Source organism: Dipteris shenzhenensis, chromosome 33 (assembly GCF_047967505.1).
Source record: "Dipteris shenzhenensis isolate YYH24624 ecotype China chromosome 33, Dip_SZ_1.0, whole genome shotgun sequence".
In the NCBI taxonomy this organism is placed as follows: Eukaryota; Viridiplantae; Streptophyta; class Polypodiopsida; order Gleicheniales; family Dipteridaceae; genus Dipteris; species Dipteris shenzhenensis.
In genome coordinates this window covers 35,019,643-35,047,468 of record NC_141628.1, presented here as the reverse complement: position 1 = coordinate 35,047,468, position 27,826 = coordinate 35,019,643, and the positions used below count along the sequence as shown (strand labels likewise).

At 41.6% G+C, this 27,826-nt stretch overlaps 1 pseudogene; it reads left to right on the top strand.

Moving 5' to 3' along the window:
• The first annotated feature begins 9,582 nt into the window (after positions 1-9,582).
• Positions 9,583-11,134, top strand: LOC147880035 (UDP-glycosyltransferase 85A2-like; annotated as a pseudogene).
• The last annotated feature ends 16,692 nt before the right edge of the window (positions 11,135-27,826 follow it).

Here is a 27,826-nt window from a genome sequence, read left to right as displayed (position 1 = left end):
AGAGAGGGGAGGGGAGACCGGTGCGCGAGAGAGAGGGGAGGGGAGATAGAGAGAGGGGGGAGGCCGCGGCAAGTGAGAGAGAGTGGGGAGCGCAAGTGAAGAGAGAAAAGGTGAGAAGAGAGTGGGAGAGAGAGAGAGGGGGGGGAAATGAAGAGGAGGGGAGAGAGTAGACTAAGATGAGAGGAAACGTAGACTAGAGCGGAGAGGAAAGATAGAGAGAGAAGAGTGAGAGAGATGGACTAGAGATGAAAATTTAGAGAGGGAGGACACAAGAGAAAGTACGATTGAGATAGAAAATCTTACCAATGAAGAGGAGAAATGAGTGGACGACGATCGAGAAGAGATAAAGGAGATCTTTTGATGCAAGAATTTGGGAGCTACGATCAATGAGGCATATTAGAGGAGATTGGTGTGTGATTTAGTCGAAACTTAAACAAACAAAACTATAAACCTTGGTGTTTGATGAAAATTTAGAGAGGAAGGGCACAAGAGAAAGTAAGATCGAGATAGAAAATCTTACCAATGAGGAGGAAAAATGAGTGGGTGACGATCAAGAAGGCGACGATCAAGAAGAGATAAAGGAGAGATGTTAAATTGATGGAAGAATTTGGGAGCTACGATCAATGAGGCATATTAGAGGAGATTGGTGTGATTTAGTCGAAACTTAAACAAACAAAACTATAAACCTTGGTGTTTGAAAAGAGAAACGTGTGGAAACTAGAATTTCAAATTTCCCGCCTTTTTTTAAACTATGAATCCTTGTGTTTGAAAAGATAAACGTGTGAAAACTTGAAAATTGTGATAAAAGAGAACCTTGTGTTTGAAAAGACAAACGCGTGGAAACTTGAAAAGTGTGAAAAGACAAATGTATGCGAAAAGGAAAACTTGTGGAAACTTGAATTTTAAAATTTTCTTTGTTTTTGAATTTAAAATAAGTTTCACTTTTATTTTCAATTTACTAGTTTAATTTAAACTATAATGCATTTTGTTTTGGAATATAGAAAGTATAATTTTAATTTTATTACATTTTAAATTAAAATTTTAAAAGTAGTTTAACTTACATTCGTTATTATTACTTTAATTTATTTCTTTTTAGGGAGAATTAATATATTCTTCTAGGCAAATATTAAATTTTTAATTTTAAGTCTTATTTTCTTTATTTTACGTTATTTTTTCATAAACTTTAAGTTAAATTGAATTTATTTATATTTCAAATTTTGTTAAATTAATTTGAATTAAAAAAGAGTTTGGGGGTTTGGGTTTAAGGTTTGGGGATGAGGGTTTGGGGTTTCGGAGTCAGGGCTTAGGGTTTGGGGTTAGGGATTAGGGGTAAGTAACTTAGTTTTTGAAAATATAAATTTTATCTTTTTTAAACTCACAACCTTAGCGTATTAAAAAGAATAATGGAAAACAGATTATTTTTTGCTTTTAATTCGCAACCTAAGGATATTAAAAAGAACAATGGAAAAGAAATTATTTCTTGCTTTTCTTCGCATCGACGGTTGGTGTAGTCTAGATTAGCATAGATTAGTTTGTCCTTAGAGGAGAGAACTCCAAAAAAACCAATCAAAGCCATGCTCAAAATTTCCCGACTAGTTCCTAATCGGAGTCAGTCCATTCGTTCACATTCGGTTTCACAGTCACAACAACCCTACCATTTAAGCAACGATTAAGGTTTTTAAACTTTCAAGATGATTGAAAGTTGTATCAGTGGACATGACAGATTACAGTTGAATCAGTTAAGGGACTAGACATAGCAGATTATATTTGTACCAGTTGTGGCAGTTGACAGAGCATTTTACACTTATATCAGTTGCGGGAGTTGACAGAGCATTTTGCACTTATATATGACAGACTTCAAATTTGTATTCAGAGATCATTGTAAATCCTTTTTTTTTTTCACATTTATGCTCTAAGCCTTGTAAAGCCTTTTAGGCTATTCCCAAAGCATTTATGCTCTAAGCCTTGTAAAGCCTTTTAGGCTATTCCCAAAGCATGAAATTGACACTTATATGATTGGGAAGAATAAAAACTTGAGGTGTATTAATGGGACTCATTGTACTTTTGATTTTTTAAAGTAATTGTAGTTTGTCAAAGTATCTAAAATTTGTGTTGTGCTTGAATGTAGGATGGATCTTGAGGCTACAGCAATTGTCAATGGTATGACACTGAAATACAATGGAAGAATTTATGCCCCAAAGGACTTCACAAACTGGACAGTTGTTGACACAACAAAGAAAGGATGGTTCTTGGTCTTAAGTAAAGGAAATCTCATTCTAGTGATGACAAAGAGAGAGTTGGAGAAAGATGAGTGGGCATCAAATGTATCTTTCTCAAAGACCAATTTGATTCAAGGGGGCACCTTAGTAGGAATAAAAATTGAAAAAGATAGCAGTACAATGATGATTTACACAAAGTCAAGAATGAGCAACAGATCGTTTCTTCTTTCTAAGAAAGATGCAATGCACTTTGTGATGCCGCCGCCAAAAGCACCTAGATTTCCTGAATTGGTTCCTGCATTGGAGATCCTTCAACATGTGTGGGAGGAATTTCCCATTGAGGAAGCAAGAAAAATGCAGTCAAAGATTATCCTTGAATACTTTCAGGGTGTCATCGAACAAGGTTCAACTTCATTGGAGGGACCTAAGGTGCAAGAATCCACACATGAGAAAGGAAGTGATGAGACACGCCATGTAGACCTGGTTCATGGTAATACAAATGAGAGAGGAAGTGGAGTGGATGAGACAGAACACAATGTAGCAATGGATGAGGGTCTTGTACACGTGGGAGACCGGACATGCACATGCATCTCAGACAGAAATTGAATTGAGTGAGACACGACATGCATCAGATAAGACAGGACATGCACACACATCTCTTGTTCATGGTATTACTCACTTAGATGGTGTAACTCATGAAGTTGATGGAATAATAGAACAAGTGAAGCCCTTAAGTATACCTGAAGTTGAGGCAATAGAAGAAGAAGTAGGGCGATCCAAAGCAGTTCACATTGAGCCCCTAAAAAATAAACCTCGACGTCAAATGCAAAAGGCAAGTACTTCACGAGCTACAGTTCCAAGTCCTATAACTGGAAAAAGAGGTCGTTCATATACAAAGAAAGGGCAAAGAAGAGAAGAGGAAGAACATGAAGAGGATGCGGAGGGTCTTGAAACGGAGTCAGATCTAGAAGCAGAAATGTTATCAATGAAAAACCTAAATCTTCGCTTGAATGAGGTTGTGACAGATGACGATCCAGGATATATATGGGGCCAGAAGACTCAAGTTATACATGCTTCAACAGTGGTCAAAGCAAGTGTCTTCACCAACAGCAGGACCTTAGATACAGCCTATGCTGAAAAGATTTTTCAGGCTTTGATTGATGGAAAAAAACCAGTTGTTTCTAATTTGGTACTCCGTCCAAGGACATTTTGGCCAGTCATGGGAGATTATAGTCAATCCATCAATTTCTCTCAGCCTATAGATTTTGAGATGCAATTCACTAAGTTCCTCGGAAAACAAGTTCCCTCACTTCAAGAAGGACAGAGTTCAGTGAATGATCCAGAACGACATATAAGGGATGCCAAGAGAAATTTCTTAGCTCATTGTACATTTGAGGCAATAGATGGTCAGCACTATGCCTATGCTTGTAATGAGGGCTCTAGAGATGCATACAAGAAAGGAGAAATTACTTATCAAACCTTCATGAGTGTGCCTCAATTTCACTACTATTCTGCATGCATTTGTATCTTTAAGAACGAGAAAAAATATTTGATTGAGTCGGAAAGACTTAATCATGACATTTATGCACTACGAAAAATCACCTCCACTTCAGAGATGTTGCTCAAAGCTAGGACCATATGGAAAACTTTTAATTCTCCTTTGACCACTCTCAAAAGAACTGCAACTAAAGTGGAAGCAGATAATCTTGTTGACTTCTACACATGCTTGAGTGCCATTGTACCAAGGGGAAAGCATGAAAGAGCAGAGGTCATTACAAGCTTTAAGACAGTAAGGGATAGGTATCAAGACTACACAAGCATACTTTTTCGTAGTGATGAAGTTTTTCATCAGATCAAAGACGTGTGTCTTGCATGTGAGAAAGGAGATGTCACATATGAGGCTCCATCATTGATTAAAGAGAAGGCAAAGAAGATTGAGAAAAAAGAGATGACAGCTCGGATGTGGAGGCCTTTAAGAAACTTACCAGACAAATGCGCAAGTCTTGCTGCAGAGAAATTAATGTCCAAAGAATGGTTTTTGGGCAAAAAGGATAAAGATCATTGCATGGAAGATTGCATCATCCAACAGGTCAAGCATGATGCAGTAAAGAGTGCAATTGAATATTTATTGGCAGAAAAAAATATTCCAATTAGCCAATGTAAAATTGATCATAACATTGTGAGGCAGATGGCATCAGCTTTACCGTCAGCTAAATAGAAGGCTTGGGCGCATAAATGGGTCAAGGTAGAAGATGATGGATCTGAAGTTACTCCTTCTATGAGAAGTGACATTCCGGAAAATGTGTATGCATATGCACAAAAAGTCATCAATAAGCACACTCTCAGAAAAGAAAAAACTTTGAACAAGGGCTTTTTTTTCATACATGAAATCATTTCAAAGTCTGGAAAGAGTGTTGAGTGCAAGGGAGTTTCATTGAATGATTTTTTGTCTGACGACACTGCTTGGGAGAGACCTCAGCTTTTCTTTGTCTATGAAATATCATCGGATGACATTCGTCAACTCCTTGACAGAATATTACATACCACCATTGGTAGAGTGGGACAATGTAACATAGTCATATTTTCTGATAAAGAAGACAAGGAACAAATGTCTGCTATCCTAGAAAAACAATATGGCAATGAGCTTAAGATTTACAATGGTATATACTCAAGAAAAAGGGACAAGAGAGAATGCGGTCTCAAGATACAGAGTCTAGAAACCTTTTTCTTGTGCATGAAGAGCCCTTACAATGATCACTCCTTATAAAACAATATAAGAGGGAATGCAAAGAGATTGCAACTACTGCTGGAAGAGCATGAAGCTCCAAGTCCCCTCCATCGCAATGCAAATCACTATGAAAGGCCAGCAAAAAGTGCTGATCTTTTAATTAGTATGATGGAATTTTTGCTACTGTCCGGATGGGAAGTCACATTGTGTCGAATGGGACATTTGTTTGAAGCTCTTATCAGAAAAGGACACAATGTAAATATTAATGAGAGCCTTGCTTGCTTGGAATACCTTGATACCGTGGCTTCTCTCACAATAAAGTTTGATAAGAAAGGTCCGATCTCACATGAAGAGGATGCTAACATAGAGATGATCATGTATGATGAGAGCAAGAAAGATGATGAAAATGATCAAAGCTCTGGATATGATAGTGAGGACACCAATGATAGCAAGGAAGCAGAAGAAGATGGATATGACACTGACCTTGCCTCTGAAGGTTACATAAAAAGACCACGAAGATATGTAGAGGTATGAAAACTTATGTTTAATTTTCTTTATTCATTTAAAGGTCTTTTTAAATCTATAATTAATTTAAAATTTTGAATCTCATAATTATTTTATCCTTTTATAGGACAAGGGAGAGGAGGAGGATGAGGAGGACATAGCTGGAGTAGAGAATATAGAAAGCTCATCTCAAGAAAGCAAGCTGCTCTGGCTATCCATCGGATGACTCTAGAAAATAATCATACCTTGCAGCAAATGGAGAAGTCATTTCAAGTTAGGTTTCAAGTTCGAGAACAACCTCTTACTTTTCTATTCGATGAAGAGGACATTTCAATCCTTATGAACTTCAAGAAAGAGGTTAATGACAAGGTCATAATAGCCATCCTCAAGTTTGACACAAACTTTTTACTGACTTTATGCTTTTGTATTTCCATTGGTTCAAATGAACTAATATTCTTTTCTTTTTATTGCAGTATGGTTTTACAACAGCTTCCCCTATATATACAAAGATGTGCATATATGGTCGATCCTCTTGTTTCTAGTGTACTTAGCAATAAGCAGAAGACCATAGATGATGTTTTTAAGTGGTTGCAACCTATTGATTTGACTGCGGCGCGAGTTATCTTTACTACATATCACGAGGAGTGAGTATCAATCCCTACCTAGCTTATCTCTTACATTGTGGAGGATTATATGAAATAATAAGTATTCTTAATTGATAATGCAGCTTGCATTGGAGCTTGGTAATTGTGGACATCTTAGCCAAGCAATGCTTCTTTGTCAATTCATTAGCATCTATCCATGGTAGTGTGTCAGAGTAAGTATAACCTACTTGTTTCATAATTATGTCAATGAGATGCATCCTATGCAATGTGCACATTCATTTATGTTTTCTATTTTGATGTGTAGATCGGCTCGAAAGTTGGTAGGTGCTATAGATGCACTTATGCAAATGGAGGGTGACTTAGAAGATCAAATAGAGTATGTAACATGCCCTGCAGCGAAGCAGAATGATGACCACAGTTGTGGGTGGAGAGTCGGATATAACTGCTTTTTGCTCCTTGCTCAAATTTTTAATTTGAGAGGCGGTGAAACCTCATTGTCGACATATGCAGACTTGCATCTATATGCATTTATGTCATCTATCATTAAGGCATTTATTGATAACATGGTGGAGCATCCAAAGGAAACATTGGTTGCTACGCCCATAAGTTGTCCTAATGTAACCATTGTATTGGACGAAATGGGGAGCTCTTTTGAGGTTAGGGTTATCATTAGCAAGCAGCCTCGTGTTTTGACTTTTGGTAGCGAGGAAGTTTTGATTCAATCTGCTTCTAACATTTGTTTATTTATTGCTGCAGTACGGTTATAGTAGTACGGTTATAGTACGGTTATATATCACTTTCCTAGATCAGTACAGAATCGCGTCTGTATGCTCGATTCTCTTCTTTCAGCTGTACTTAGTGATACCAAGAAGACAGTAGATGATGTTTGTTCAATGCTACAACCTTTAGACTTGGATGGCATGCTAGTTGTTTTTATGCCATATTATGAGAAGTAAGTATCGTCTCAATCTTTCTTTTACTCTCTTATTTGTAATATTGTGTCAATTAATACTTAATATTGTGATAAATCTTATCGCTCTTTATTGGTGATGTAGTTCACATTGGAGCCTGATAGTATGGGATCTTGATGACAACCATTGTTGGTTTGTCAACTCATTTACAGGCTTTCACGGGGTGTTCAGGTAAGTGTTCTTTTATCATATCATTATGAACATGCATCTTACTATTTACTACACAAATTCACTTTGTCATATGTCATGATGGACAAGTCTGCGAACAAGTTAGTTTCTGCGATTATGAAAATCAGGGAGCATCAAGACCAACCAAATTTCCAGACACGCCTCGCAGTGGAGCAGAACGACATGTTTAGTAGTGGGTGGAGAATAGCCTACAACTTCATGTTGTATCTCAATGAAATTTTTGAACATGTCTCAATAGAAGCATATACCAAGCTCGAGCTACAAGATTTTGTGGCTAAGACTGTTCACTACCTAACTACTACCATTGGGAAACAACATGATGGACTCAATGAAGAACCTGAGGGAGCCAAAGAAAAACAAGAGACAATTCAGTCTCCTTCTGTATCACAGCCTCAAGTAGAAGCATTACAGTCTACACTTGAATTAGAGATTCAATGCATTCTTCCTACACAAGAAGTGGAGACTCAATGTGCATCTACAACATCACATCTTGTAAAGGAGGAAGAGATTAAGTCTATCCCGATTGCACCAGAAGTAGAATCTCAATGTACACCATCCACACAAGTAGAGACTCAATGTACTCTTAGAGAATCACAGCCTCAAGAGGACTCATCAGACTCTATTCAGTTGTAAAACATGTAGAAAGAAACATGAGTCCTTGAAGATTTTTATCTTGTTTGTATTGATTAATGATAGTGTTTATGTTAAATGTTACAATACATTAGGATATTTTATGATATTTATTCATTACAATACATTAGGTTTTACTTTTTTGAAAGTCTAATTTATTATGTACAATAAATATCTCATGATGAGAATCTAATAATTATATCATTCTTATGTTCCATCACTTTATTTTATAGATTTCAATGTACTCAAAATCTATCATTTATTATGTACAATAAATATCTTATGATGAGAATCTAATAATTATATCATTCTTATGTTCCATCACTTTATTTTATAGATTTCAATGTACTCAAAATCTATCATCTCACATGTCTCACATTACGGTCTTGCATCAGCAAGTCTAACTTATATTATATTAAAAGAATATCTCATGATGAGATTCTAATAATTATATCATTCTTGTGTTCCATCATTTTATTTTATAGATTTCAATGTACTATCACTGTCTTACATGTCTCAAATGTCTCCCATTACGGTCTTGCATCCCATCATTTTATTTTATAGATTTCAATGTACTCACTATCTTACATGTCTCACATTACGGTCTTGCATCTAGTCATTTCAGCCTCTACCAATTATTTATTCTAAATCTTTTATCCCACATTATGAGTCTGTAGTTCTATAAATCCCTTAGTAGTCGTTCATCTTCTATATCTCACCCGCAGCAAACACTTCTTCCACTTTGCTCTTCTTACCTTACTCCTCTCCTCAAGCTTGCTCCTTCCATCTTGCCTGCAGCCTTGCCTCCTCTTCTCAAGCATACTCCTTTCATCTCGTTACCTTCCTCACTCTCGTTACCTTCCTCACCTCGTTCGTCTTCTATATCTTTCCTCACTCTCGTTACCTTCCTCACCTCTTTCGTCTTCTATATCTCACCCGTAGCAAACACTTCTTCCACTTTACTCTTCTTACCTTACTCCTCTCCACACTTCTTCCACTTTACTCTTCTTACCTTACTCCTCTCCTCAAGCTTGCTCTTTCCATCTTGCCCGCAGCCTTACCTCCTCTTCTCAAGCATACTCCTTTCATCTTGCCTTACCTCCTCTAGTTACCTTCCTCACTCTCGTTACCTTCCTCCTCTCGTTTTTATGGATCTTTTTAAGGTAATCGATTCTGTCGAGCAAGCCATTAGCAGCATCAAAGAATGGATTGCCGAGAACCAAGGAAAGAGAGAGGAGAGAAAGCAAAATCCAGCTCCATTAACCCAGTACGAGAAGGATGACTTTGCTTGTCAGAAGGGCTTAGAGAAGGAAGAGGAAAGAAAAATAAGTTTGCTTGCGGACGGGCACCCATTCCTTGTGCAAACACTCCTTGCCTAGCCTGTAGGTTGCGTGTGAAACCAGCCTAATTTCATAAAGATTCTTCACGTCAACGGTGGGTATATAAAATTCTCTAAGTGAGCTAATTGAATGAATATTCGTTTTATTTATAGAGTAGAAGATTCATCTAGCCGCCTTGCAAACTTATTTTTTCATTCGTGATGGACGTCTCAGTTGGACGCTGTGATCTTTCCTTCGACTAAAATACAGATCGAATAGTACTGTTTCTGATGTTTCTGATATTGGAATCAATCTCATCAGCAGTTAACTATATACAAGCAATCGAACCGATCAATCTTCATTGTCCAACTTCTGTCCGCACCTGCTAACACTCATCCTGCAGCCATGGACGTACCCGTCAGGCCTCATGCAGTTGTCGTGCCCTTCGCCGAACTTGGCCATATCCGCCCCATGATGCAGCTCTCGCAATATCTCGCCCACAGAGGCTTTATCATCACGTTCGTTAACACTGAGTATAATCACTCTCTCATCCTCGGAGCGCAGGAGACAGTGGGTTGCAAAGACCAGCCTGAACACGAGGGCCTTGACATTCGGCTAGTTTCGCTTCCAGATGGGCTTGCTCCTGGCGAACGTCGCACAGCCGATTGGGCAAGGCTTATCAAGGCAATCGACACTTGCATGGCGCCTATGCTGGAACAACTTATCCAGGATCAGCGACAGAATCCTGTCACATGCGTTATTGCTGATCACCTCACATTTTCGGTGAAGGCCCTTACGGACAAGCTGGGAATCGCCAAAGTTTCCTTCTGGTGCCCCAGTGCAGCAACTTTCCGGATCTTCTACGAGCACCATCTCTTCGTATCGAAGGGGGATATTACCGCTACGGGTCAGTACCTGCGTCTCTCTCTAACTGTAATGGATTGTTTCTCGGACCTTAATTGCAGCTCCCTTATGGCAGTGAGTTCCGAATTGATTTGTACGCGCAGGTCTTCCGGCTGATCCGTCAAGAATGATAACGTTCATTCCTGGCATTCCGAAACTTCCAACCTGTAAGCTTCCTTGGCTGGTTGGAAGCGACAAGGATGCTGAGTTCTTTTTTCAGACGGTGAATGAAAAGTTTGGAAACAACCAGTTACCAGACTGTAAATGAGTTCTTTTCAATTCCTGCTTGGAACTAGAGAAGCAAGTAATCGAGAGCTTCGGCAATGACATCTCGATCTATCCGATCGGTCCTCTATTTGGTTACGAGATCATGGAAGGTGAAAAGCGTAAAGTCAATGGGACCAGCGTGGCTCTATGGGCAGAGGAGGACGAATGCATGCAATGGCTGGATCATCAGGCTCGTGCTTCGGTCGTGTATGTATCGTTCGGAAGCTTGACGATGTTCAATCAATTGCAAGTGCAAGAGGTAGCATTGGGCTTGGAGGCAAGCGAACAGCCCTTCCTATGGGTGGTCCGCCCGGACCTGATAGACGGGACAAGAGCGGCCCTTCCGGAAGGGTTTCAGGACAGGACAAAGGATCGAGGACTGGTGATATCATGGGCACCTCAGCTGCGAGTGCTAGCGCATCCGGCAGTGGGGGGGTTCGTCACGCATTGCGGGTGGAATTCGACGCTGGAGAGCGTGTACAACGGAGTGCCAATGGTAGCGTGGCCATATTTCGGAGATCAGTTCCTGAATGGGAGATTCATGACGGAGGAATGGAAGGTGGGGAAGGAGATGGAGGAGGACGAGGAGGATGGGATGGTGAAGGTTGTGAAGAGAGAGGTGGTGGAGAAGACAGTGAGGGAGTTGATGGAAAGCGAGGAGATGAGGGAGAGAGTGCAGCAGCTGAGCAAGAGCATGAAAGCTTGCGTTCGTGAGGGTGGATCTTCCTTCTCCAAGCTCGAGGACTTCATCTCTCAAATGTACCATCTTGCCTCCTCCTCTAGTATCAATCCTCAATGAGCCTCCACTCACTTGGGGCTCCAATATCTATCTATCTATTATATATGAAAATTGCCATATTGTGAGGGGTCGCCAAGTGCTAGTCCACCTCTCAATCATGCTGGCTTAGAGTGCTGCGAGGCAGTTGTAACCATGCCAAATGTAACTGTCTTTGGATTAATATAAGGAAATGTATGCGACTAGAGGTCGTAGAAGGCTTACGTAGAACTGGAGCATTCCACATTCGTATTGGTGGAGACTCCCGGCTTCCCAATGTCTTCTTCTGACCGAGTGTATCAACAGCCGCCCGAGCAGCACATAGCAGAACCTCAGGATCAGTTGTATGCAATGATGCTGTAGCTTTCACAGACTAATCAGGTCCTCATGCAGTTGTTGGCGTCCTATCATGCTTCCTCTTTCACATAGCAACGAACAGATAACAAAGTATGTCCTAAAGCTTTTCATGGGTTGCCTACTGAAAATTTAATGGCTTGGATAGAGCATTACGAAAACATTGCCGACTATCACTCGTGGTCCGATGAACTCAAGGCTTTAGAATTGAGAAACGTCATGGAAGGAATTGTCGTAAACTGGTTTGTGCAGCAGCATAAATCGATAAAGCATCATTGGCCTAGCCTCAGAGCTCAATTGCTCTAGAATTTCGCCCACACAAACGTCACACAGACATCTCTTCAACAACTCCAGGAATTGCGTAAAAAAGAACACGAACTGTGGCTTAATTCGTCGTCAAGCTCAAGCAATTGTTGCTTCGTGCTGATTCTACTATGTCTAAAGAGATGAAATTATTCGTCCTCTGGCAACGCCTTCGTCATGACATTGCTCGTCATACTCGAGATCAGGAGCCAAAAACTTTTTTCGATGCCGTCATCCAGATTGCGCAACGCATTAAGTCCTCAATTTTTCGTGAACGCCATCAAGTTCCATTGGCTTCTCTGCCAAAAGAACAAAAGCGCGTCATTTTCGAGTACCTATGGATGTAGATGTTCAACATGCACAAACAAATCAAAGGCCATTCTCCATGAAAAGATTGCTAGACCGCCATGAAAAAGGACGTCCTCGTTGCTTCAATTGTAACAAATGTGGGCATGGTTCCAAATATTGTCGGGGTCCGAAGAATCCACGAGCTTCTAAAGCTATTCAACAAGGGCAAGTGGACGAAGAAGCCTATTTGGCATTGCTACTAGGAAACGCAAGCTGGCATACAAATGCAAGCTATTCTACATTATCCACTTCCTCAGGATGTAAAACAACTATAGCATTAGTTCTTGGGAATGATTAATTACACAACATGGTTTCTACCCGACTATGCTAAGATCACACGTCCACTTCAAAAAGTGCTTACAAAGAATGCAAAGTTCATCACGGACACACATTGTGAAAGAGCATACACACAACTCAAGTAGGTCCTATCCACTACGGCTTCTTGAAATATCCAAATTTTAACCGTCTGTTCTTGTTGTGAAATGATGTTTCAAGTGAAGGACTCGGAGCTATATTGCTACAAGAAGATGCAGGTGAATTTTGTCTAGTTTCATTTATCAGCTGGGTATAGACCACAAGAGAACAAAATCATTCAATGACAGAAAAGGTTTTGCTTGCAATGGTGTGGGCATTTTCTTGACCACCATTAGGAAAGAAGGAAACTCATTTTGGGACCCTCTAAGAAATTCACTATTTACCTATTTTGTTGCATTTAAAATATGGGAAATGCCATAAAATATGGATACTTACTGCAAAAATGTCAGTCTAATACTTAGGCTTCACATTAAATGCATATATAATATCCTTGATTTTTTGTGCAGAATTTGATGATTCTAACATCGCCAATGCGCCCGGGGTGGGTCAAAACCCCCAAATTGACCACGGAGACACCGAAAAGCGATGCTCGGAGGTCAAAAAAGGGCAAAAATGCTCGGAATGGGAAATTTGCACTAAAACGTGATTTGGCAGTTGGCACTATTGAGAGTTTTGGCCCGCTCCGGGCATGCTAGCGATGTCAGAATCATCAAATTTTGCACAGAAGATTATCTTTTGAAGATTGCGTATGTCTAACACAATAAAAGAAAAAGATATTGAATATGACTTATTTTATCTTTTTACATGGTTTTTGGTATTTTTCCAACGTTAGATTGGCCCTCTTCTGATTGGTCGAGAGCCTATTTTTCTAAACCCTAAAAGGCCCCAAAATGAGCTCCCTTTTTTCCTAATCATCCATACTTGAATGGAATCGATGTGACAATCCAAACTCATCATTGCTCGACTATTCCTTGGCTCAAGAAGGAACATCCTCCAAGACAACTGATGCAGTGGATCTTAGCTCTACAAGATTATAATTTCAAGATCTAGCACACCCCTGGTAAGGAAAAACTCATTGCCGATGCACTCTCTAGAAGTTAAGCTATTCAACATTAAGTTCAACAAAATGTAAGTCAAGTTGACCTCAATCTACATCTAGCCAACACATACTCAGACAGTCTCCTTCCAATAACCCATGATGTCTAGCCAATCAACCTTGCTTCGTTTCCTACAATGTAACAAAATAAACCTATTGTTAAAAAAAGCACTGAAAATGTCTAGAGTGTTGAACCACATACAGTAAAAAATAGATTTCAGCTCACGAATAATCTTTTGTACTTTATATCTTAACTACATGAACCATGCTTGTCTCTCATGCTTGTATACCCCACGGTCTCTTCGTTTCCACTTCATGAAATATTTGCACACTCATCCTTTGTTGACTCACTTAGGGATACACAAGGTCCTTCATGCAATCCACACGCAGTATTATTGGCCACATATGTGCACCTATATCACTAACTATTTGCAGGCATGTGAAATATGGTATGCAACAAAACCACCTTATTCTAAACCTGTAGGTCTGCTCCAAAGCATTCAAGTGGCACACCCATTCAAGCTCGTCTCATGGGATATCATCGAACTATTTCCATAATTGTTGGCGGGGGTAACAAGTATGTGATCATGCTGACTGAGTATCTTACTTATTGGCGTGTAGCTAAAGCAATCCCAGACATCGTTGCCAACATTGTGGCGAAGTTCCTTGGTAACAATGTCATTTCATCACATCATTGCCCTCAAACTATCCTTTCCAACTAAGGTAGTAGCTTCAAATCTCAAGTGATGTCAATCTTGGTTGCATGCATGAGATCCACCTTGTCTTTTGCAAGTACATGCCATCATGAGATGATTGGCTTGACCGAATACTAAACCATACCATCAAACAAATGTTGCATGTTTACATTAGCCCCATGTATGACAATTGGGACCAAGTCCTCCCATACATTCTTCATACATACATAACCATAGTCTACGCACCAATGAAAATTAATCCTTTTCACACTCTCTATGGCTGTAACCCTCAGTTCCCACCTCATCTACTAAAACCTAAACATTTCACCATGATTTACAGATGCCATGGATTGGTATTTTGACAACACCTACAACAAGTACATCCAATCCTAAGCTCATTATCTATCCTTTGCAATCTAGAGCAAGAGCATGAAAGCTTATGTTCAGTGTTCGTGAGGGTGGATCTTTCTGCCTAACATTAACCTGCATCATGCTCTTTTTGTCATTTCTTCTCACCCCCTCCTACACACATTTTTTACGTTTCACAATATTGGTAGAATGTAGTACTTTTCTATATTTTTTATTTTGAATTTTGGAGGCAAAGATGTACATCCTGGCGAAACTTTAAATTTTTTTGCAAAAAAGTTTCAAATCTTGGCGAATGTTTCAAACGTTTATTTTTATTAGGACGTACAAACTTTCAAAGCCAATATAACATTTTAGTTTCTTAACGAAACTAACTTGAAAAAATCATCCATGACACAAACAATCAGGCCCAATGCTATTCTTAGCATTGTTGACCAAGCCACCATCTCTATTTTCCAATGGAGAAGAGTAGAGGCAATCATGGCCATGAAGCCCATCACCCTCATCCCATCAGTGGGGCCAACGTTGATGCACATCTTCTCTCCAATTCTAGTGGATCTCTTCTATCCACTCCATCCACTCAAAGACCCTCTAGTGCCTCTACTCTTGATCTATCCCTCCACCGCCTCTCCTCACAAAAATCAAGCCATATATATGTGAAGATAGGAGACCCTTAAGATGAGTATACTTGTGCTGCTCTTTGTAAAAAAGCATGGACATATCTTCAAATATCAAGGAAGGTGAGGATGACTATCTACAGAATCCAAATGGGGAGGAAGCCTCCAAAACAGTGATGAACCCAACAGACACAAGCTTGAGCGACACACTTTGGCGGTACTTGTACTCTATTCCTATTTTTTGTTTTCCATTTCTGCATATCATTGGGGGAGAATTGGGGTCTCTAAAGGGCCCCCGATTAGTGTTTCCTAATTTCAAGGGAGGTATTTGACGTGTACCAATGGGAGTGCTCCTTTTTGTGGGGCAATGCCATGTTGAGGTGGAGGGTGGGCAGACTTGTAAACAGCCCCTATTGGCTACTCCTCTTACACTGGGGACCACTCAAACCATCCCCCCCCCCCCCCTTCAACCCATGCTTGACCCTTCTCCCATATGCACCTCCCCCAAACAAACCTACAAGTCATTCAAGAAGCGGTGGGCCCTTCTGGGCGAATTTTTCCCCCCTCTCAGCTTGTTACAGGCCTGCCCCCTCCTCTTCTCTGGTCCAGCTCCATTCTCCCTCCATTTTTCAAACGTGGGAACTCATTTGGCATCTTCTCTGCCCCCTCCTACTCTGGTCCACTGTGTTTCTCCCTCTCATGCACCTCTTGTAGCAGTTGCTCATTCTCTCTCCACTCCTAGCTACAGCAACAGCTGCTCATCCCCCTCTGCTCTTTCTTCCTACATTCCTAGCTACAGTACCTCTTGTAGTGGCTGCTCATCCCCCTCTGCTCTTTCTCCCTCCATTCCTAGTTACAACACCTCCTAGAGTAGCTGCTCATCCCCCTCTACTCTTTCTCCCTCCATTCCTAGCTACAGCACCTCTTGGAGCTTCTCTCAAGCTTTAGTTGCACCCTCTATACCTTCTCCCTTTCTCTCCCTCTATCAGAGCTGCTCTCTCCCTCCAAGCTGCACTTTCTAGTCCACTATTGCTATTGTGACCTCTGTACAAGCATGGTGAGGAGACCATACATGTACTCTGTGTCCCATAGGAGCAAAAATGCACTGGGTGAATGGGTGCCTTGCACCTACAGCTTGAATGATTGGATAGTCATGAGAGGATCTGGCAAGGGTCCATATAAGCTTCCCAAGTGCAAAGAGGTGATCTTTTGCATGAATGGAAGGGCTGCATCATGAAGTTTAAGCTTGGGAAGAAAGCATTACTTCCAAAGGTGCAACACATCTACATGGGGAAGGACATGGGCCTTCCTCTATCGAGCAATCAATCGACAATACCATTGCATTGTAAGTCTACATTTTGTGTGAGATTTTGAAGTGTAATGAGTCAGCTTGAAATTGTATTTTGAAATAGAACCAGTGTAATGAGTCAGTTTGAAATTGTATTTTGAAATAGCACTTGTGCATAGTAGATGTATTTCCTTCAGACTTTGAGGAGTGGGAACCAGTCGAATGCTTATTAGGTAAGTTTACTACCATTCATGAGGATTTAGGAAGGCAAATGCATGTTGGAGAGAAGTCCTCTGCTTTGAAATAGAGAAATATCTATTGGTATAATGCCAAGTACATTACTCCAAGGACGGCATCAAGCTATGGCCATCTTCAATGCATTGCAATACCACAACTTGAAGACATGGATTGTAGCATGGTGGACACAAGAACAATGCAATCATACAAGGAAAAGATTGCAAAGGATGTGAGAGTGCTCTCAACGGAAGCAATGAATGGAAGAAGAAGAGAGAGAGACAGAGAGCCACACAAGTTTTGGTGGGTGCAGAACCACACTAATCTTCTTTTTCATTCATTTATATATGTGTTTGAGTATTGTACATAACCGGGGTTAAGGCACAGTGACCTTTAACCCCCACAACCTCCCACTTAAAGGACAATGTGCCTTTAAGGGAGAACAACCAGTGAGCATACTATCCAATGCCCATCAATACACGACAATACTCAAACCGCTGACTAGGTAGACTCTTCGTCAGCATATCTACAGGGTTATCATCTGTATGAACCTTGACAAGCTCTATGCGCTTGTCCTCAAGTACCTCCCTGATGAAATGGTACCTGACCTCAATGTGTTTGGTCTTTGCATGAAAGACCGGATTCTGTGCTAGCTGAATAGCACTCATGGAATCACTATGCAATGTCGGTACACCTGTATGAATCCCCAAATCTCCCACTAGCCGATCAAGCCATATAGCCTCCTTGCAACCCTCTGTGGCTGCAACATACTCAGCCTCTGTGGTAGACAAAGCAACGCACTTCTGTGCACGAGACATCCACGACACTGCACCACCTGCAAAGATGAACACATAACCAGAAGTGGATCTCCTACTATCCACATGCCCTGCATAGTCTGAATCTGTGTACCCAAGTACACGCATGTCTCCTCTACCAAAGCAGATGCACATCTCCTTGGTACCCTTCATGTACCTCATGATGCACTTAACTGCCTCCCAATGCCTCTTTCCTGGATTAGCCATATACCGGCTAACAACTCCCACTGCAAATGCAATGTCTGGTCTAGTAGCTATCATAGCATACATAAGACTCCCAACTGCTGATGCATAAGGAACCTTGGCCATCATGGCCCTCTCCTCATCTGATTTGGGACTATCTGTATGACTCAGTTTCACATATGGAGGCAATGGAGTACTCACTGCCTTCCCCCCCTCCATATTGAAACGCTGCAAGACTTTTGTAACATACTCTTTTTGTGAAAGCCAAAGGAGTTTCCTACTCCGATCACGCGTGATGCGCATAGCAAGAATATGACCTGCAAATCCCAAATCCTTCATATCAAAGGCCTCATGCAACTTGGCCTTTAATGCATCTAGCTCATAAGTATTCTTGCTAGCCAATAGCATATCATCCACATATAGTGCCAGGATTCTCAGGCTATTATCCTTAGCCCTTTTAGTGTAGAGGCAGTGATCAATTTCACTCCTTCTAAAACCCTGGGACCGAATGAAAGCATCAAACTTCTGATACCATTCTCTAGGCGCTTGCTTAAGACCATAGAGACTCTTCTTCAGCTTGCAAACTAAATGCTCTTTGCCCTTTTCTTCAAAGCCTTCCGGCTGCACCATGTAAATTTCCTCATGCAAATCCCCATGCAAGAAAGCTGTCTTGACATCCATTTGCATAAGCTCCATATCCTCTAATGCCACTAGTCCAAGCATGCATCTAAGTGTGGTCATCTTCACAACCGGAGAGAATATCTCATCAAAGTCCACACCCTTCTCTTGCTTGAACCCTTTAGCGACCAAACGGGCCTTGTACCTAGGCACATCATCACCTGTGACCTTCATTTTGTAGACCCATTTACATGGCAATGCTTTCTTTCCATGTGGCAAAGAAACCAAGTCCCAAGTCTTATTCTTCATAAGTGAACTCATCTCTGATTGCATAGCATACTCCCACTTGCGTTGATCCTCACGCATCATAGCCTCTCTGTAGCAAGAAGGCTCCCCGCAATCAGTAAGCATCACATAGTCTACCCCTGGAACAAACTTATCAGGTGGTCTAGACACTCTAGATGATCTTCTCAAGGGCATTTCAGCTTGCTATCCCATTTGCATATCAGCCATATTTGGCTCATCATTTCCACCAATAGATGATTCATCATCTACCCTTGATTGTATACCTGTGGGAGTACTTGGTGGTACCATTTCTTGCACATTTGGTGCATGGACAGCTTGCTGTCTATCAACATATGCAGGTGGATTCACATCCTGGAAAGTGATTCTCCTCATTTCCACATCCCTCATGGGTGCCTTATGCATCTTCTTCTCATTGAAGACCACATCATGGCTGCATATGATCTTCTTTGCTTCTGGATCCCAGAGACGATAGCCCATCTCTCCACTTTCACCATAACCCAGAAAGATGCATTTCCTAGACTTAGGATCTAGCTTCTTTCGAAGCTCTTTTGGCACATGTGCATATGCCTCACACCCAAATATACGCAAATGAGAGTAAGAGGGCTTCTTACCACTCCATGCCTCTTTAGGAATACCACCATCCAAACTCTTACTAGGTGATCTATTGATCACATGCACTGCAGTCTTCATTGCCTCAGCCCAAAAACCACCAGAAAGACTTGCGTTGGAAAGCATGCATTGCAACCTTTCTTGAATGGTACGGTTCATCTTTTCTGCAACTGGATTTTGCTCTGGAGTACGAGGGGATGTGAGCTCCCTCTTAATCCCACGTGTATCACAGAAATGCTGAAAGTCATGAGAGAGATACTCTCCACCATTGTCAGTCCGTAGGCATTTAAGCATTCTACCTGACTGATTCTCAACCAAGGCCAGCCATTTCTGAAATACCTAGAACACATCACTCTTCCGAGCTATAGCATAAGCCCACACTTTCCTAGTTGCATCATCAATGAATGTCACATAGTATTCAGCCCCGCCTAATGACCGTGTAGGCATGGGACCGCATACATCTGAATGCACCAAATCAAGCTTTTCAAACTCTTTCTTTCCCCTTCTTTTATGGGCTGATTTAGTCTGCTTCCCATAGAGACAATGCTCACAAAATTCAAAATCAGAGAAACTCAAATGCGGTACATAACCCAAACGGCATAAGAGTTTCATTCCATTCTGGCTCATGTGCCCCAACCTGCAATGCCACAAATAAGTGCTTGGTTGCTCGGTTATTGCAACAACATGATCAAATACCCCTGATACATGTAAGGGATACAAAGTCCCACACTTGGCACCCCTGGCCAAAAGCATAGAGCCCTTCTGAATTTTCCAACTCTGAAAGCCAAAAGTGGTGTGAAAACCAGCATCATCTAGCTGACCCACTGAAATAAGACTCTTGGTCAGCTTAGGCACATGTTTCAAAACAAATGCAGACCCATTTGCAAAAGAAAACTTTATGTCACCTGCTCCCACTATGTCACATGCATAGTCATTTCCAAGATGCACACAACCTGTCTTTCCACTGTCATAAGTGGAGAACCATTCCCTATGGGGAGTAACATGGAATGAAGCACCAGAATCCAAAATCCAATCTTGGGAATATGCATCATCTGAAGTGGCAAGCAACTCTGTAGATAAATTAGACATGAAGAGAACGTCATTGTCACTATCATGTGTGACTGCATTGATCTCCTCGATCTTCACTTTTCCTTTGTCCTCCCTTGGACTCTTTTCCTTTTGATTTGCACCCCAATTTGCATTCTTTTTCTTATACTTTTGCTCTCTTTTCAGCTTGTAGGAATCCTTTTTCATATGGCCCTTCTTGCCACAATGGTAACACTCAATGTTCCGTGCCCTGGATTTGCTACGAGACTTCCCTCTTTCTTGGGACTTCCCCTTGAACTGTGATCTGCCCCTTTGCACATTTAAGGCTGCATCCTGCTTGTTGCCATCCATAGACTTCCGTCTAATCTCCTCGGCCAACAAGCTACCTACAACATCATCAAATTTCAGTACTCCACCAGGTGCAGAGTTACTGACAGCTGTACGGAAGGTATCCCATGAGGATGGCAATGAACATAAGAGAAATATTGCCTTAGTCTCCGCATCAAAATTCATCTTCTGAGCCTGAAGCTGGCTGAAAATAATATTGAATTCATTCAAGTGAGAAGCAATGGAGACCCCTTCCTTCATCTGCAGCTCAAACAACCTCTTCATGAGGTAAACTTTATTGGAGGCAGTTTCCTTCTCATAAGTGGCACACAGTTTGTTCCACAAATCTTCTGTAGTCTGCTCATTTACTACTGTGAAATAAACTGACTCTGCAAGATGAAGTCTAATAGTAGACTTTGCTAATGCATCCAACTCATTCCAATCATCCTCAGACATATTCGCAGGCTTAGCTTCAATCTCTGCCAAGGGTTTAATCTGCTTCTTTTGAATAAGCACATCCCTTATTTGTTCTTTCCACAAAGAAAAGTTTGTCCCATCAAACTTTTTAATGCTGAAAAACTCCTTTTCAGACATGGAAGAGGATGCCATGATGCAAATGAAACAAAATCCCAAATGCTAGTGCCTGCAAGAGAGTATCACACCAAATACCAGGTGCACCCAAATGTGTATGCCACAATAGAGTGAAATGTCACCAAAACTCAAAGCTCAAAGCATCAAAAGATGCATCTGACTCATGTGCATATACTATGCATCCATATGAGCAAATCTGGCCCAAAAGGAAATGCCAATAAGTGCCAAATGACTCAAGCATAAACACCGTCCACTGGCATATGCATCAATAATATCTCATCCAAGAGAGCATAGCACTATCAGTGCATCACCTGCAATGTGTCAAAGCTGTCCCTCAGCATAAAATAGCATCCATGTGCAAAGCATCCATAAAAATAGCATCCCACAAGGCAATTTGGGCCTATCAGCGCATCCAACAAGGACCGCAATGCATCCAAATGGCCTATAAATCATCCACTGCAACCCAATGCATACCACGAATGAGCGCACACACTGCTCAAACTGCAACCAGAGTGATCTGCATAAGGTATGCTCAAGAAATCATAGTCCCACGGTAATGAGCGCTACTGAAAATAGAACCTGAGATGCCTCAAAACATGGGCGCCATTGCATAATCGGACTCAGCAAGAAAATCTGCAAATATCTCTCTTCTGCCAGAACTCCAAAATCCCAACCGATGAGTGAGAAATGGGAGTCAATACGTATCCACTGCCATGTGGCATAAATCTAAGGTTTCAAAACCTTAGAATGAAAAATGCATAACAGAGAGACGAAATCGAATACACAGAGATCTATAACTCTGAAAATCCTCCACCGAATCGCGCAAGAACTGATAGGTACGGGTTTTTGGGCGTCCGGAACGCAATGGGACAGACGGTTTTGGAAACCGTGGTCTCAATCACTGGGTCCAACACACGGGCTGAAAAACGTTTTTTGAAACAGAGCTGTTTGTAAACTCCACCGGAGTGCAAATGATGAGTAACATAGAAGTTTTAGGACCTCCTGAGTCCACCGGAACTGACAGATCTGCAAATGGTTGCTCCAAACTTGAGTTCCAACACCCGGGCAAAAAACGCAGAAACTGACACAGTGAGTCAGAAATCCAATGAAATGATCCCAGATTCAAGAATGAAGGTGTTTCCAAGCTCCTGAAGTAATGTGGACACCAAAAGCAAGCAATAGTTGCCTCTACAAGTCAATATGGAGTCTCTGTCATCGAACGGAACAGGGAAAAGCTCAAAAAACGACTTTTTCTTTCAAACCACTTACCAGGCTCTCAAAACCACTTCGTAAAGCCAAAGTGACTTTTCCAAAGGTTCCTCCAAGGTCTCTGCACACTCGGATGCAAGTAAAGTTGCCCACAAAGCTTCCCACAGAGCTTCTCCTTCCTCCCACAGAGCTGCTGAGCTTCCAAGCATTCACGCACGCTCAGCTAGATCACCCGGGCTCTGATACCAGTTGAGAGTGCTCTCAACGGAAGCAATGAATGGAAGAAGAAGAGAGACAGACAGAGAGCCACACAAGTTTTGGTGGGTGCAGAACCACACTAATCTTCTTTTTCATTCATTTATATATGTGTTTGAGTATTGTACATAACCGGGGTTAAGGCACAGTGACCTTTAACCCCCATAGGATGTGGGCATGTCCATGAAGTTTACATTTGGCTCTAAATGGGTAAGGTTGTCTTGGTTTATGCCTCTGCACATTTTTGCTTCTTGTTTTCATAATATCCAGATGCACAGAACAAAAACCATGTGGTCATGCAAGTGCCTACATGAGAATGCCCTTGAGGAATTGCTTGGGGTGAATTGGGGAAGCAGGTCAGGTGAACAGAAGGGTGATTTGTTTCAATGCCATGTATGTAAGGACAATGTGGTTGTCAAGTACCACATCTCCCACCAAATGTTATATTTTGCTTTCCAATATAGGCACTGGAAGAAAACAGCTCCCCCTTGACTCTAACGATGATGATAATACAAGGGTAAGTTTATGTATTGGTTCTCATTTAGGAGATGTCAAGAATGTGACTGTCACGTCATAGTGGACTCTCAGGGACATGCGGGAACGCCTATTGGTCATGGAGGATGGCATGTCTGAGTCCTTTCACTTTACCTTAAATGGTGAAAAGGTAGGAAAGCATGCAGAGAAGCTTGTGCATAGTGCCACTTTTATCCCTCCTGCAATATTGAAGATTGTCTAGAAAATGTGGGGTGGAACAATTGTGGATTTTGACATTTTCCAATTAATAGTGGTGCAATTAATTTTGATGTTTTGAATGGTTTTGTTTCATGTCAATGTCAAGTTTTTCCCAAATTTTTTATAATTCTTTTTATTTTTTATATTTAGAACATTTGGGTATATATAGGTTATAAAGTTACTTTAGTTTCAAAGTTTCACTAGCATAGCCATAGTTCTCCTAGCTACCAAACTACCATGGATTCTGCTAGGTCTGCCTTCCACGATTTCATCTCCCGTACTCCATTAATTGATTGAGAGGAGGAGTTATTTCCACTCTTTGATAAGAGCATACAGTTTTGCATATCAACTTGATGAGTCTACAAAAAGATGGGTCCCAATTAATTATTTGAAGTACTTGTTCAATCAAGAACCCAGGTTCCTTCTCCAGGAGGGACAAATGGAAGAGGAGGCCTCGACCTCAAGCCCTGACCCTGCCCCTGCCTTTCCAATCCTCTTATTTCTATAGATGAGCCCAATATCTACAATGAAGAGCCCATAGATGAAGAAGCTGAGGAGTGGGAAGCTGCATTGGCCTTGAAGTGCTCCAGCGACCTCCTGAACCCCATTCTACTTCTCAAATTCCATCCACCGTGGGCACCACCTCTGTTGACCCTCCTGCAACAATGATATGGTTTCTTGCTCCCCTTCTTGTTGATGGAGAACAATACCTCTTTCTCCATGACATAGAGGTTATGTTTGGTCTCCAAGAGGATGAAGCTCTTGGTATCCTGTGCCAGATACAAGGTGGACACGACTATGCAAGCCCGGGGGATTCACAAGAGGAAACTTATGATATCACGTGAGTGTACAATAGGGGTGTTTTTTTAAATGAGGCATAAGCTTATACATTAGGGGTGGGGGGCCTTTTATTTTTTCCCAATATTGAATTTAAGTTAGGGGGGCCATGCCATATTTAAGAGGGGGGGACATAGTATAGGCTACCTTGGGTAACTAGTCCAAACAAGTTTGGTTTTGTGTATGGTTTTAAATAGTCATAGGGAAAGTAATCTAAATTTGCTTATTGTGTGATCTAAATGCTTGAGAAAGAACGTAGATTTAAGGAAAGGGGGGACATAATAGAATTTTGGTGGTATCTTATAAGCTTAAATAGGGGTGTTTTATCATCCTACATGGATCTTAAATAGGGGGTTTTCTTGAAGTTCATGCACGCAGGTGATGTCCCCCTTTCATGAAGAGTGAATCCCCTGGGTATGCAAGAACCTAGGTCTTTGGGAGCAGATGATTCAATAGAAGAGGTTCTTGCTTTAACATTGACCCAAATCAAAGATGCAGAGACATCAATCTACCAACCTACCTGATGTTCCAAAAGAAGCCTCCACGTCTCTCTCCAGTAGTAGGAGGCCTCTGGATCCATCCTCATTGAAAAAGAGGAAGGGATTGAGCATGATGACTCCATAGTGGTAAGAAACTATGAGCTTTGAATTTCTTCTCTCTTGGTATACTTTTGCTTTAATGGAATTCTAATGTAATGTTGAACTGTTGCAGGAGGCATTTGAGGTTGACCTATTCTCATCTCAGCAACGCCTTGTTCGCAGTAGCTTCGGTCGAGATCACTCACTGGCACATTACCTTGGCCAAGCAAAAGGGCGCTTTGTGGTTATCCACAAAAAGTTTTCTCCACATGGCACTGATGACCTCCTGAAGTGCAAGGCCTTGTCAAGAGTGATTGGTCATGCTGACATCAATCACAATGCTGACAAGGTCATTTTGGTGAACCATATGGCTACCCTCAATGCCTTTGGAACCAATTTTCAAGGTATGGCATAGACGGTAGCAGCCATGTCCCTAGCCAGCAACGACAATAGCATTGACTCTCTATCGACTAGGTTTAGATCTAGGAGTGTATTTGGGAATTCAAAGCCCGATGTTCTGAGTGTTCTGGAGAAGAGAGAAAGGCTCTGAAGCCTTATTGTATAGAAATTTTATTTTATATGAATACAGCTATACTTTTTATACAGTGCCCCATTTTGTGTTCTTTTACAAATTTTATTTTATACTGTCATTGTATTTTATAACTTTAATTGTTGTTGGCATTAATATTTTCATTCACTATTCTGTTCAAAAGCATGTGATCAAATAAATATTTGCACTATAATGGTCATTTCTGAGAAATCCAGTAAGAATCTCACCGTGCGACAAAAGGCAAATGTGTTAGGCATCGTGCGGGGAGCCCAAAAATGGCAAAACCCACTTGGTCAAACACGCCCCATACGCGCCATAGCGGGTTTTGCCATTCTTGGGCTCCCTGCGCGATGCCAAACACATTTGCCTTCTGCACCACGGTGAAAAAACATCATTTGACCACTCAAATTCATACTAAACTTGCATAAACTGATGGAAAGCATCACGTAACATGTATAATAACATGGGAACAGTAATAGAAAATAAAAATATCTTTTATTCAATGGCCTCAAAGGGCAGAGATTTACAAAATGATTTAGGTTACACCAAATGAACCTAAACAACATCTAGGGCCTAAGGGAGGGATTGGAGTGGATGCGCTTGGCGAGTGCAAGGTCCTTGCCCATCACTGTTACTCTTTTGGCATGGATAGCACATAAGTTCATGTCTCCAAAAAGACCTACTGTCATCTACTCTGTTGCCTCCTGAATTGCTTCCATAGTGCCTGAAGTGAAACGCACATCATTCTTGTAATGCTGTGCTATTTCACGTACAACACACTGGAAGGGTGCACGGGGAATGAGATTGTCCACAATGGTTTGGAACTTGCGGATCTCCTAAAGTGCCTTCACTCCTGATTTTTTGTGCCTCTTAATCTTTGAGGGACCCCACACTAGCCTTTGGACATGGCTCCATGGCCGCTTGTCCGCTTTGAAATTCTTTCGCCTCTCCTCCCTTGCAACCACCTCTTCAGACTCCTCTTCCTGTGTTTGCTGGGTCATTCAAGGTGGCCTCTCGTGCCTAGGGGTCTGCTTTGTCCTTGGTCTCTTTTCCTTTTCACGAGGCTATGAGACAGTAGGCTGAGGCTCTTGCTCATCTCGTACTAGAGGATCCTCATACCTGATAATCTCAAGGCACAGAGGGCTGATGGTGCTCTTCCGTGCGGTCTGCTTGGTTGGAGGATTGGGGCCAAGGTTCATTATATCTGTAAGCCCACCAAATACTTCCTCTTGTTGTGGCCCTTGTAACCTCTCCATCTCCTCTCTTTGCCTTTCTTGCTCCCCTTGTTGGTCTAGATGCTCCACGCCAGGACCCCACGGAGGAGGGAGAGGCAATTGATTAGGATTGACTGACTATTTTGCCCCTCTCGGGAGACCTCTACTTCCATGGTTAGTTGTGTGGAAGGACTGAGAGGAACCCTCATCGTGCTTGGATCCTTCATCATGCTGGGATTCCTCATGGTGCTGAGATCCCTGGGATCCCCCATGAAAGTCGGATGGTGGGGACTCGCGTTGCTTGGACTCCTAATTATGAGAACCACCTTCAGATCCTTGGTGATCATTTCCCTCTTGGCCACTGGGGCTTGTAGTGTGTTTGGAGGTCATGGCATTGTGAGGAGGACAATGGGTAGCATCTAAACGGCGTCCAATGGGTCTAGCAGCTTGTTTAACTCATGCCATAGAAATGAGGGATTTTAGGGTTTTGAAGTGCTTTATATAGTCGTTTTTAAAGCACTTTAGGGTTTTTCATTTAAATTAGGGTTTTTTGAGTGCACCTCCTCTCCCCCAGTCTTTTGTCGCCAGTTCGGTAATACTTAATCTTCACCACCCTCCCTCCCAACCCACTCACCCCTCCGCCCTGCCATGTCACACATGCAATTCTGCAATTTCCAAACAAATTTGTGAATTTTGGAATCGATAATTGACTGAAAATAGTGTTAACTTTATTCATCAAACATTTTACATTTGGGGCTCTCTTAGGACCCAACGCCTCCCCTGTGTGACTCTACATTGCAACCAAAGCGTAACCCCTTGGCTCCCTATTGACGATTTCCAAGCAGCACATCTCCTTGTCTTCTTGACATGTTGAACCGCTTTTCCGAAGGCTTGAGACCTCTACCTTATTGAGCTTGAGAGTCCTGGCCTCTAGACATCTATAAAACTAATCGAACATTTGGTGTAGTGCATTGCTTCGTGCGATACCACCCCCATGCCTTGTATTCTTGAAGTATGCTACCTTTGCTCTGTAGTGTGATTTCTCCATTCCTTGAGTATTCCAAATGGATAGAGGGCCCCATTGCTCCACTAACCATGGTGCATGCGCATAAAGAATATGATGTAAAGAAAAACATTGTATTAGAAACATAAACTGACTCAAGTTTAAAGCACAAAATTTCAACCTAAGCAGGATTACCATGTAATGTGTAATATGTGACTCCCCCCAT